General features: G+C 44.8%; 1 pseudogene; it reads right to left on the minus strand.

Annotated features, from left to right (window-relative positions):
• Window positions 1–745: 745 nt before the first annotated feature.
• LOC124980671 (C-terminal-binding protein 2-like) lies at window positions 746–1983 on the minus strand (annotated as a pseudogene).
• Window positions 1984–10646: the final 8663 nt, after the last annotated feature.

A 10646-nucleotide genomic window follows, 5' to 3' on the forward strand; every position in this document is an offset into this window, starting at 1 on the left:
TTATTCTTGAACCCTTAGCAGTTCAAGACTTTCCACTCAATAAAATAGCTGAGGAGAAAATATATTTGAGTACAAACAGCTTGTGAAACTTAATACTTTTCTCTCTCTTTTTTTTTTTTTTTTTTGCTCTTTGCATCATCAGAGGGTACAACTGAACTTACAACCAACTTGCCCACTCGGTATGCAGTTCAGCTGCGAGGGAGACACTTCTGTACAGGAGCCTGTACTGTCTTCAGTCCTATGTGTGCAGGTGTCTAATACAGGCAGTTTTTTCCCCATTTTGTAGCAATTGTCTTCCTATTAGCAAAAAGAGGTGACAAGCCCCTGTAGACCAAAGGGACTAGAGTCATAAGATGGGGATTTCCTCTTAATATTTTTTTATTTTGAGGTTTGTTTTGGAACTCTTGATGCAACATTCTAGAGCAAGGTGCTCAGGACCTGCTGTGCCCAAGGAACTGATAAAGGAAAAAGCTCTATTTATTCTTTGTGATTTGATGCACAGATGAAAAACTTAACACGCAGTAACAGAAGTTGGTCATTAATAAATTACGTCCTAGTCTTTCAGCGCTTCTGTGAGCAGACATCTTCAGTTTTCTAACTCTTGTAGCTTTTAACACTGCAACACCAATGATGCATGTGTCCAGGATCAGTTAAAAAGACTCAAATTCTTTTTCTCTTAGTTCATCCACTTTCACTGTCTCTTGGTCCCAAGTTTATCTGAATGATTACCTTTCAGCACTCTCTGCTATTGCTCGTTGAGGTGCTCTCAATTGTCCCCATGTTTTGTAGGCTGGTTGGGAGAGGGAGCTTGGGAAGGGTGTGCCACCGTGGGGAGGTTGTGAGTCACCGGGATGCCTCCAGGGATGATCCCTTCCATGGCTGCAGGAAGTCCTCCAGGAGCCACGCCTACTATGGCGGGTGGATACCTGTATGTGGCACCATTGAGCTCGGGATCAATTGCTTGCTGGTCTATTACTGACCAAGGAGCTGATGTGCAAAGAATTCCTTGTTGACACAGTTTCTTAAGCTTTCTGGGATGTGACCTGTTATTGCTAGGCGGATCTCGGTGGCAGCTGCCTCTCTCATCTCTAGTGATGCTTGTTCACTATACCAGGCCGTGTGGGGAGTACAGATGAGATTTGGTGCATCTTTCAAAGGACCCTGAGCAAAGCTAAAGGACTCTGATTCATGCACATCGAGAGCTGCCCCTCGTATCCTGCCCTCCTTGAGGGCCTGTGCCAATGCCTTCTCGTCCACCAGGCCACCGTGGGCTGCATTAACAAGGAATGCCCCTTGATGAGGTGGTGGTTATGTTCGTTGAGATTGCAGTGCAAGGAGACACAGTCGCTCTGATACAGCAAGTCCTGCAGACCCTCTGCACGCCCAGGGACCGCTCTATCCCATCCTGCAAGTAGGGGTCATAAAATATGATGCTGAATCCAAAGGCCTTGGCTCGAACAGCAACCGCCTGCCCTGTGCGACCGAAGCCGATGAGGCCCAGTGTCTCCCCACGGATTCGAACTGCTCCTGAAGCGACCTCGCGGATCTGTTCGACACTCTGAGCCCGCGTGCCTTCCCGCAGTGCCTGGTACAGCCATGTGTTGCGCCGGTACAGATTGAGATGTGGCAGATGGTGGAATCGGCCATCTCTTCCACAGTTGCAGACGGGATGTTGCACACAGCAATCCCGAGCTCGCCAGCAGCCTTGATGTCCACGTTGTCATAGCCACTCCCAATCCTCACGATCACCCGCAGGGCCTTGAACTTCTCCAGGTCTTCCCTGGTGAGGGTGATGGTGTGGTACATCATAGCGCCCACGGCCTGGTTTAACACCTTCTCGTGGATCTCCTGAGTGAACTGTGCGTCGCAGAAGGCCACGGTGGCCAGGTCCTTCAGGATGGGCATCTCCACGGTGCAGTCTCTGCCATCCAGCAATGCCACCAAGGGGCGGGGGTGCAGGGGGTCGTTCATGATCTGCGGAAGGATACCAATGTAAATCTGTCTGTAAATTCTGCAGTTCACGCGATGGGCTGTCCGTCTTCCTAAGGGGATGCAGGTTCATTGGTTCGAAACCATTTAAGGTGGTGAGACCCTCGTCCGGAGCCGCCGGCGTCCACCGCGAAGGGCGCCCACCCGGGAGGCGGCGGCGGCAGAGGCGCTCCCGCCCCTCCCACCCCACCCGGCGGCGGTGGCGGTGGAGGTGGCGGTGGCTGTGCTGCCCCGCCTCAGGGCGGCATGGCTCCCGGCTCCGTCCCTCGCTGCGTTCCTCGATCCTCCGGCCGCCGCCGGCTCCTCCAGGCCGCTCCCGAACCACCTTAAAATCCCTTTTTTTTTTTTTTTTTTTTGGCTTAGTACCTTATTTTTACTGAGGCTGGTTTTTAACTTGCAATCCTCCTGCCTCAGCATCTGGAGCTGCTGGGATTACAGGCATGCGGCACTGCATCTGACCCCATGTGTTTTTTTTTTTTTTTTTTTTTAATTAGAATAGTGTTTTACTTGCAGTATTCCAATGCAACTTCTCTTTAAAAAAAAAAAAAAAAAGTCAAACAAAACAAAACAGGGGCTGGGGAGATAGCTCAGTTGGTAGAGTGCTTGCCTTGTAAGCACAAGGCCCTGGGTTCGATCCCCAGCATCCAAAAAACAAAACAAAACAAAAAAACACATGAGCCTTCATTTTAGCGATCTCTTAAATTTATTAAATGAATTGGACTCTCATAACTTTTAAGTTATTTTATTTGAGTTTTTTTGTTTTTGTTTTGCAGTGCTGGGGGTGAATGGAACCCAGGGCTTTGGACATGCTAGGCAAGCACTGTACTGCTGAGCTACACCTCCAATTCTAAGCAATTTCTTAAAATTTCTACCTTGAAATACCAAAAACCACTAAAAAAAAATTTTTTTTTGCAAGAGTGACATAGTAAACACCCTCCATCCCTCACCAACCAATGTCTGCCTCTTCACATTCATTGACATTTGCCTTATGTGTTTTTTTAGTTAATTTTTTTTTTATTTTTACAGACTGCATTTTGATTCATTATACACAAATGGGGTACAACTTTTCATTTCTATGATTGTACACAATGTAGATTCACACCATTCATGTAATCATAAATATACATAGGGTAATACTGTTTCATTCTATTATCTTTCCATCCCCCACCCCCCCACCCCATTTGCCTCTACACCATCCAAATTTCCTTCATTCTTCTCTTCCCCCTGCCACTCCCCTCGTTATATATTGTCATCCACCTATCAGAGAAAACATTTGGCCTTTGGTTTTGGGGGCTTGGCCTATTTCACTTAGGTTGATATTTTCCAACTTCATCCATTTACCAGCAAATGCCATAATTTTATTCTTCTTAATGGCCAAGTAATAGTCCATTGTATATATATACCACAGTTTCTTTATCCATTTGTCAATTGAAGGGCATCTCAGTTGGTTCCACAATCTAGCTATTGTGAATTGAGCTGCTATGAACATGGATCTGGCTGCAACATATAGTGTGCTGATTTTAAGTCCTTTGGGTATAAACCAAGGAGTGGGATAGCTGAGTCAAATGGTGGGTCCATTCCAAGTTTTCTGAGGAGTCTCCATACTGCTTTTCAGAGTGGCTGCACTAATTTGCAACTCTACCAGCAATGTATTAGTGTGCCTTTTTCCCCACATCCACGCCAACACTTATTTTATTGCTTGTGTTCTTGATAATAACCATTCTAATTGGAGTTAGATGAAATCTTAGGTTGGTTTTAATTGGCATTTCTCTAATTACTAGGGATGATGAGCACTTTTTCATATATTTGTTGATCATCTGTATATCCTCTTCTGTGATGTGTCTGCCCATTTCCTTAGCCCATTTATTGATTGGGTTCTTTGTATTTTGGGGGTAAAATTTTTAAGTTCTTTATAAACTTTGGAGATGAGTGCTCTGTCTGAAGTGTGTGTGGAAAAGATTTTCTCCCACTCTGCAGGCTCTCTTTTGACATTTTTGATTGTTTCCTTTGCTGAAAAAAAGCTTTTTAGTTTGAATCTGTCCCATTTATTGATTCTTGCTTTTATTTCTTGGGCTATGGGGGTCTTGTAAGGAAGTCTGGTCCTAAGCCAATGTGATGGAGATTCAGGCCTACTTTTTCTTCTATTTGGTGAAGGGTCTCAGAACTAATTCTTAGATCCTTGATTGCCTTATGTGTTTCTATTTAGTTGGGTTTTTTGTTGTTGTTGTTGTTTGTTTGTTTTAGTTGTTTTATTTTTTATGAACTATTTGAGGATAAATTACAGACTCTTCATCCCCAATTCTCTTAAAAACAAAGACCTTCTTCTGTAAAACCACGATACAGAGATCAGTATCCGGAAGTGTACCGTGGACGCAGTGGTGTTAGTTTACATGTAGTCCATATTCACATTGTGTCATTGGACCTGATGATAAACGTTTCTTTTCAGATACAGGTTCCAATCCAGGGTCATGAGAGACTGGCTTTGATCTGGATCATCCCTTGGTTTTTCTTTGCCTTACAAGAAAGGCATTGACCATTTTGGAGAGTACAAACCAGGTATTTTAATAGACTGCCTCTCAAGTGGGTTTGTCATGATTAGCTGTGTACTCTGCATTTCTTTTTTTTATATTCTTTTTTTTTATTTTCTAATATTATCAACTCCTTCAATGTCCCCAAATAATGGCCAATTTTTGTGCACATTTTTATTGAGGTAAAATATATTTAACATTAGATTTTCATATTTTACCATTTTAAGTGTACAGTTCTCTGGCATTAATTATATGCACAATGTTAAAAACAAAAAGAGTAAAAGAATGTACTCTGCATTTCTGAACAGGATGTTGCCTGAGTGCTGCTCTGAGCTGGGTTCATGGAAGGTCTTGTCAAAGTGAGCAGTGATCACTGGTAAGTAGCTATCCTCTGAAGAGCCGAGTGGGGTTTGCTATTTACTTTCCTCTGAATGACTGCAGCTGATGTGTTGTTCTTATTGATTGCTAAGACTCATGGGTGGGCAAAGCCCCTCTCTGGAGGGCAGCTCAGACACAGCTGGTTTTCGGGGATCTTGGAGGCTGCCAGCAGGGGAAGCTGTCATCCCAGCCCCTTGCTAGCAGACCCTGCTCATGACCTTCTTTTTTTTTTTTTTTTTTTTGGGGGGGGGGGTGCTGGGGATCGAACTCAGGGCCTCGTGCTTACAAGGCAAGCACTCTACCGACTGAGCTATCTCCTCAGCCTCTCATGACCTTCTTGATGCTGACATCGCTGCCTCCCTCAGGATGCCAGGCAGGAGAGAAGCTGTGTGCTCTGAGGTTGGAAGAGGAGAAAGCGCCTCTGCAGGAGCCAATGTCCCAGCACCAACACTGAGTTCATGGAGGACCCAAGGGGACAGCCCAAAGGGGTCCTCTTGCCCCCAGCCATCTCAGGGTCTGGTCTCCACCCCTCCCCAGAAATGCCAGGTGAGACTCTTTCCAAATTTCTTGCTAAGGGCCATTGGCATCCGAGTGGGGCAGTTCTGTGCCGTATGAGTGGTCTTTTTATGTGCAAGGTGTTAAGCATCTCAAACCCTCACCCATGAAATACACCCCCAGGTATAGCTAGATAATGGTTAATAATTAACTATTCTATATTGAGAACTTCCTATATACTGGCCTCATGCCAAGCATTTGATATGCATTAATCCCATTTATACCTCCCAGTGATCCATTTTATGGAACAGAAAAGTGAGGCTCAGAAGGGTTCAGCTATAGCCAGGAAGTGTTGGAGCCAGGACTCTAGTTGATGTTCCACCCTGTCTACCTCTGTGCACTCATGGAGACAAGGCCACCTATTGGTTGGGACCAGGTTTCTGAGTTAAGGCTGAGTTAGGGATTTAGATTCTTGTTCAGCAGATGTTCACCCACACTCCCTCCCCTTCTCACTGTGGTCAGAGCTTAGTGCCCAGTAGATGGGCCACCCATGTGACTTGGTTTGTCTAATGGAATGAGAACCAACAAGAACTGAGGTCTTTGATGTTCTGTGCAGTTTGGTGTGGCTTCTGTGCTCCAGTGACCTTCCCTATATCCTAGGTGACCACAGCCCCTGACTGAACCTGGGTCCAGAACAAGCACACATGTAGGCATCTAACTGTACTAAAGAGGAAGCAGAGCCACTGGCCCAGCCCAGACCAGATCCATCAATCCACATTAACCTGTCGACCCATGAGCATGAGTATAAAAACATGTTGTTGTCAGCCATTGAGCCAGGGATGGTTATTATGCAGCATTGTTACAGCAACAACTGACTGATACAATGCTTCTGGGTCATAGGACCAGCATGATCCCTTACTGACTTGGAGAGCTTGGAGCTTGGACAAGTTATTTTGCCTCAGCAGGCCTTTGTTTACCCATCTGTATAGTGGTTCGATAATAGTACTAATTTTATAGACCTGTTGTGGGGATTGAAGGTGATAATGTTCTTGGTTCAGTGCCTAGAATACAAAGTATTTGGTAAATGTTGGTTATTTATTACTACTATCACCACCACTACTACCACTATCATGTACTGTGACCCTCAGGATCCAGTAGGAAGCCCATACTTCCACTCAAGAATTCTGACAGTGTAAAGTTAATGAATGGGAGAGAGGCTCAGTGGTAGAGCACTGGCCTACCATGCACAAGACACAATTCCCAGCATGAAAAACAAACCAACCAACCCATGAATTGGAGACTTAGCCCTTAAGAAGGTGGCTCCCAGAGCACCTTGCCCTGACCCACAGCTGCTCCCCATCCCCTGACTCACACAGGCCCAGGCCCCACCCCTTAGCAAGCATCTGGAGTTGGCTTTTGGGCACCAGATGGCCAAGGACCTCACGGGGAGGTCTGGTCAGATCAAAGTGACCCACAGGTCACAGGAAATTCATAGCTAACCCTACCCTCCCGACAGGCTTCACCCTCCCTCAGCCCAGGATTTATATGACCAGCACTTCAGCAACAGTGCCCAGTACATAGCGTGAGTGTGAGGGTTAGTGTTTGGGTCTGTGTTTCCATGTGTGTATTTTGATGTGCATCATATGCGAGTCTCTCTTTGTGTTTTTGTGCATGTGTGTGTGCACTTTGGAGTGTGTTTTCATGTTTCTCAGTGTCTATTTCAGTATGTGAGTTTGTGTGTCTATTTCAGCGTATGTCTGGGATTGTGTCTCAAGGGGTTGGTGTCTATTTTGGTGTGTGTCTGTTTCACAGTGTGTTTCAGGGTGTGTGTGCATTTCCACACTTGTCTGTGTGTCTGTTTTTCAGTGTGTGGATGAATGGGTGTGGCTGTTTCACCATGAGGTGGTGTGTGTGTGTGTACCTGTGAGCCTGTCTGTTTCAGTGCCACTGGGGTGTACATGTGTGTGACTCATTAGGGGGAGTGTGTCCAGGTTTCTGTATGTATCTGTGTGTCTGCAGCAGTGGCCAGCTATGGCCCAGACTCAACATTGCTGTTCAGAGATTTCTGGTAGCTGACCCCACAGCCAGTCCACTGGGGCCAGCATACCTTCAATTCATCCCAGCTCTGCCACCTACTCACTGATGATCTGAGACAACTGTCCCCACCTCCCAAGCTCCATTTCCTCATGGGGGTTTCATAAGGATGGAAGATAACCAGCTCTGTCTGGATCTAGGCAGGTGACTCGGTTGACCCTGTGGGAAGCTCAGCACTCTCAAAAGGAAGAAGGGAGAGGCAACATGGCGATCTCATGACAGAGTTTTATCTGGCGTTTGTCATAAATGTCCATATTCTTCTCTTCCAGATGACTATAATTGAAAAGTAGAGCTTGCTTTGACATCTGATGGTAGCAAGATAGTATGCTTCCACCCTTCTGTGGACTTCATATGAACATACGTGAGATGTCACTAGGTTGTCCAAGATGGCCTTGAACTTGTGATTCTCCTGCCTCAGTCTCCTGAGTTATTGAGATTGCAGGCATGTGCCACTGTGCCCAACTTCAAATTCTCCCTCAATCTGATCCTGTGCACAATAATGAAGAAACATGATCAAGTGCTGCAAACAAGATTAGAAGAAAAAGGTGAACACCTTGAGCAAGGACCAATGACAGAAAAACTTAGCAAAGTGTTCTTTACCACTAAGCATTGTTGGTACCCTCATGGTCAGGGTCACAGGTATCCTAAGAAACCAAATCTTCCAACATGGACCATGTTGAGATTCTTGGGGGAATCAAAGAGAAATGTCATCCTGTGTCTCATGTGCCATTTGAGAAAACACCATCTGGTGTATTCACTAATATGTTATTAAAATAATAATAATAAAATGTTCTTTCATTGTTGAAATATATAGTAATTCTGGATTTGATTTTTTTATTTAGAGAAACCTATTTCATCCTACTTTCCTTTTAAGATATTAAAACCTACCACTTATTTTTAGGTCTAGTATGAGTACTTTAACATCATCAAACACTTTTATTAGTATAAATATGATAATGTGCATGCTGCTTCTGCACAGGCAGGTTGGTGATGATGGTGCTGGGTATGTACAGGGTGTCCAGATGCCCAGTGACCTATAAGGGGCAGTACATGACCAAGGTCATAGACTCCTCAGGACCACTTTATGTTTTGTTTTATTTTTGTTTCATTATTAGACCTAATTTTTAGAGCACTTTGAGATGTGCAAAAAAAAAAAAAAGGTGTAAAATACAGAGAATATACTTCTTAAAAATGTGGCGAGGGCTGGGTGGGTAGCTCAGTGATAGGGCACTTGCCTACCATGCACAGGCCCAAGGTTCCATCTCCAGCTCCATTAAAATAATATTTTAAAACATGAGATAAAATTTATATAACATAAAATTCACCATTTAAACCTTTTCAATTTAGAATTAGGCATTTTAAAGTGTAAATCCAGTGGCTGTTAACACATTTGTTGTGTTGTATGACTATCACCATGGTCTCCTTCCTGGACCCTTCCATCCTCCACAGAGAACTCTGTACCCATGAGTGGTCACTTCCCATTCTCCCTCCCTTGCCCCAGGCAGCCTCTGATCTGCTGTCTATCTCCGCGGATTTGCCTGGATTAGACGTTTCAGATTAGAGGAATCACTCAACCTGTGAGAATTTATGTGTCTGGCTTCTCTCACTCAGCATCAGGTTTTTGAGGGTCACCCACATTGTGGCAGGAATCAAGACTTCGTTCCTTCTCAAGGCTGAATAATTTCACTGTTTTATATCAGTTATTGGATGTTTGGGTTGTTCCACTTCGGAGTTTTAAGAATAATGCTGCTATAAATTTGTCATGTACAGGATTTTTACAGAGCGTTTTCATTTCTCTTGGGAATTCTAGAGGTGAGATTGCTAAGTCATGTGCTGACTCTCTTTAGTTCTGTGATTGCACCATTTTACAAGGATCCCAATGTGAAGGAATCGCCAGAGTGATGCACGAGATCTCCACCTTCCCCAAATCCTCCCCAATATGTATTATCTTCTGCCCATTTTGATTTTTTTGTTTTGCCATACTGGGGAATCGAACCCAGTGCCTCACTCACACCAGGCAAAAGCTCTACCACTTAGCCACACCCAGAACATTTACCATATACATTTTTGACTCTAGTCATCCTCACAGATGCAAAGTTTCATTATAGTTTCCATTTGTGCTTACCTGGTGGCTAATGATGCTAAAGGGCTTCCTGGGCCCTTGGCCATCTGTATGTCTTTGGAGAAATGTCTTATCCATTCAAAACTGAATTATTTGCCTTTTGATTGTTAGGTTCTAAGGTAAAGGGTAACCATACATCAAATGTCAGACCTTACAGCGTCTTAAGGTTGTCTCCTGTCACCGGAGGAGACCCCAGGTTTGCTTTCCATCCAAGTCTTATCCCATCCCATCCCTAGGGAAAATGGGGCATTTGTGAAGTTGCTTCCCAAAGCCTGTACTTCACCAAATCAGGGCTTTTAAAGTGTTTTCCCATGGCTAGGATTGTAGCTCAGTGGTAGAGCACTTGTCTAGCACATGTGAGGCACTGGGTTCAAGCCTCGGAACCACATAAAAATATATAAATAAAAAGTAAACGTATTGTGTCCATCTACAACTAAAAAACAATCATATTAAAAAAAAAAATGAGTTTTCCTAGTGAGCACTGCTTTCCCCCACAAACACAATGCCGTTTCCCCCACAATGCTTTCCCCCACAAACACAATACTGTTGCCCTGCATCTGTGTAGACAGCTATAGCCAGATTCTTTAAATAGAATAAAGCAGTTTTTCTTCCAGCTACTCTCCAGGAATAATGCCCCATTTTCCATTTCCTGGTAGATTCCTCCTCCCTTCTCCAGGTTCCATCCACCTACCAGGCTCATCTCTCTACTCCCTAGTCCATGACCCCAGCCAGCTTCCCACCCTGGGTCCCAGTGGCTCAAGCCAGACACCAGGGGGCGTATCACTGCCACCTGCTCCTCTCCCTCCCTCCCACGTCTTATCAGTCATCAACTCCCATAATTGTTCCTCTGAAATAGCTCCTGGCTCATCAGGTCTCACCTGTAGTCACAACAGCTGGTCTCCTCAGCAGCCACCCTTTCTAAGCCATCCTCCAATCAGCAGCCAGCAGCAGATGACTCCCTTGCAGTAGCTCCATTCATATATTTTGGGGGAGTACTGAGGATGCAGCCGAGGGGTATTATTCCCAGCTCTTTTTATTTT

This window comes from Sciurus carolinensis, chromosome 3, assembly GCF_902686445.1.
Source record: "Sciurus carolinensis chromosome 3, mSciCar1.2, whole genome shotgun sequence".
Lineage (NCBI taxonomy): Eukaryota > Metazoa > Chordata > Mammalia > Rodentia > Sciuridae > Sciurus > Sciurus carolinensis.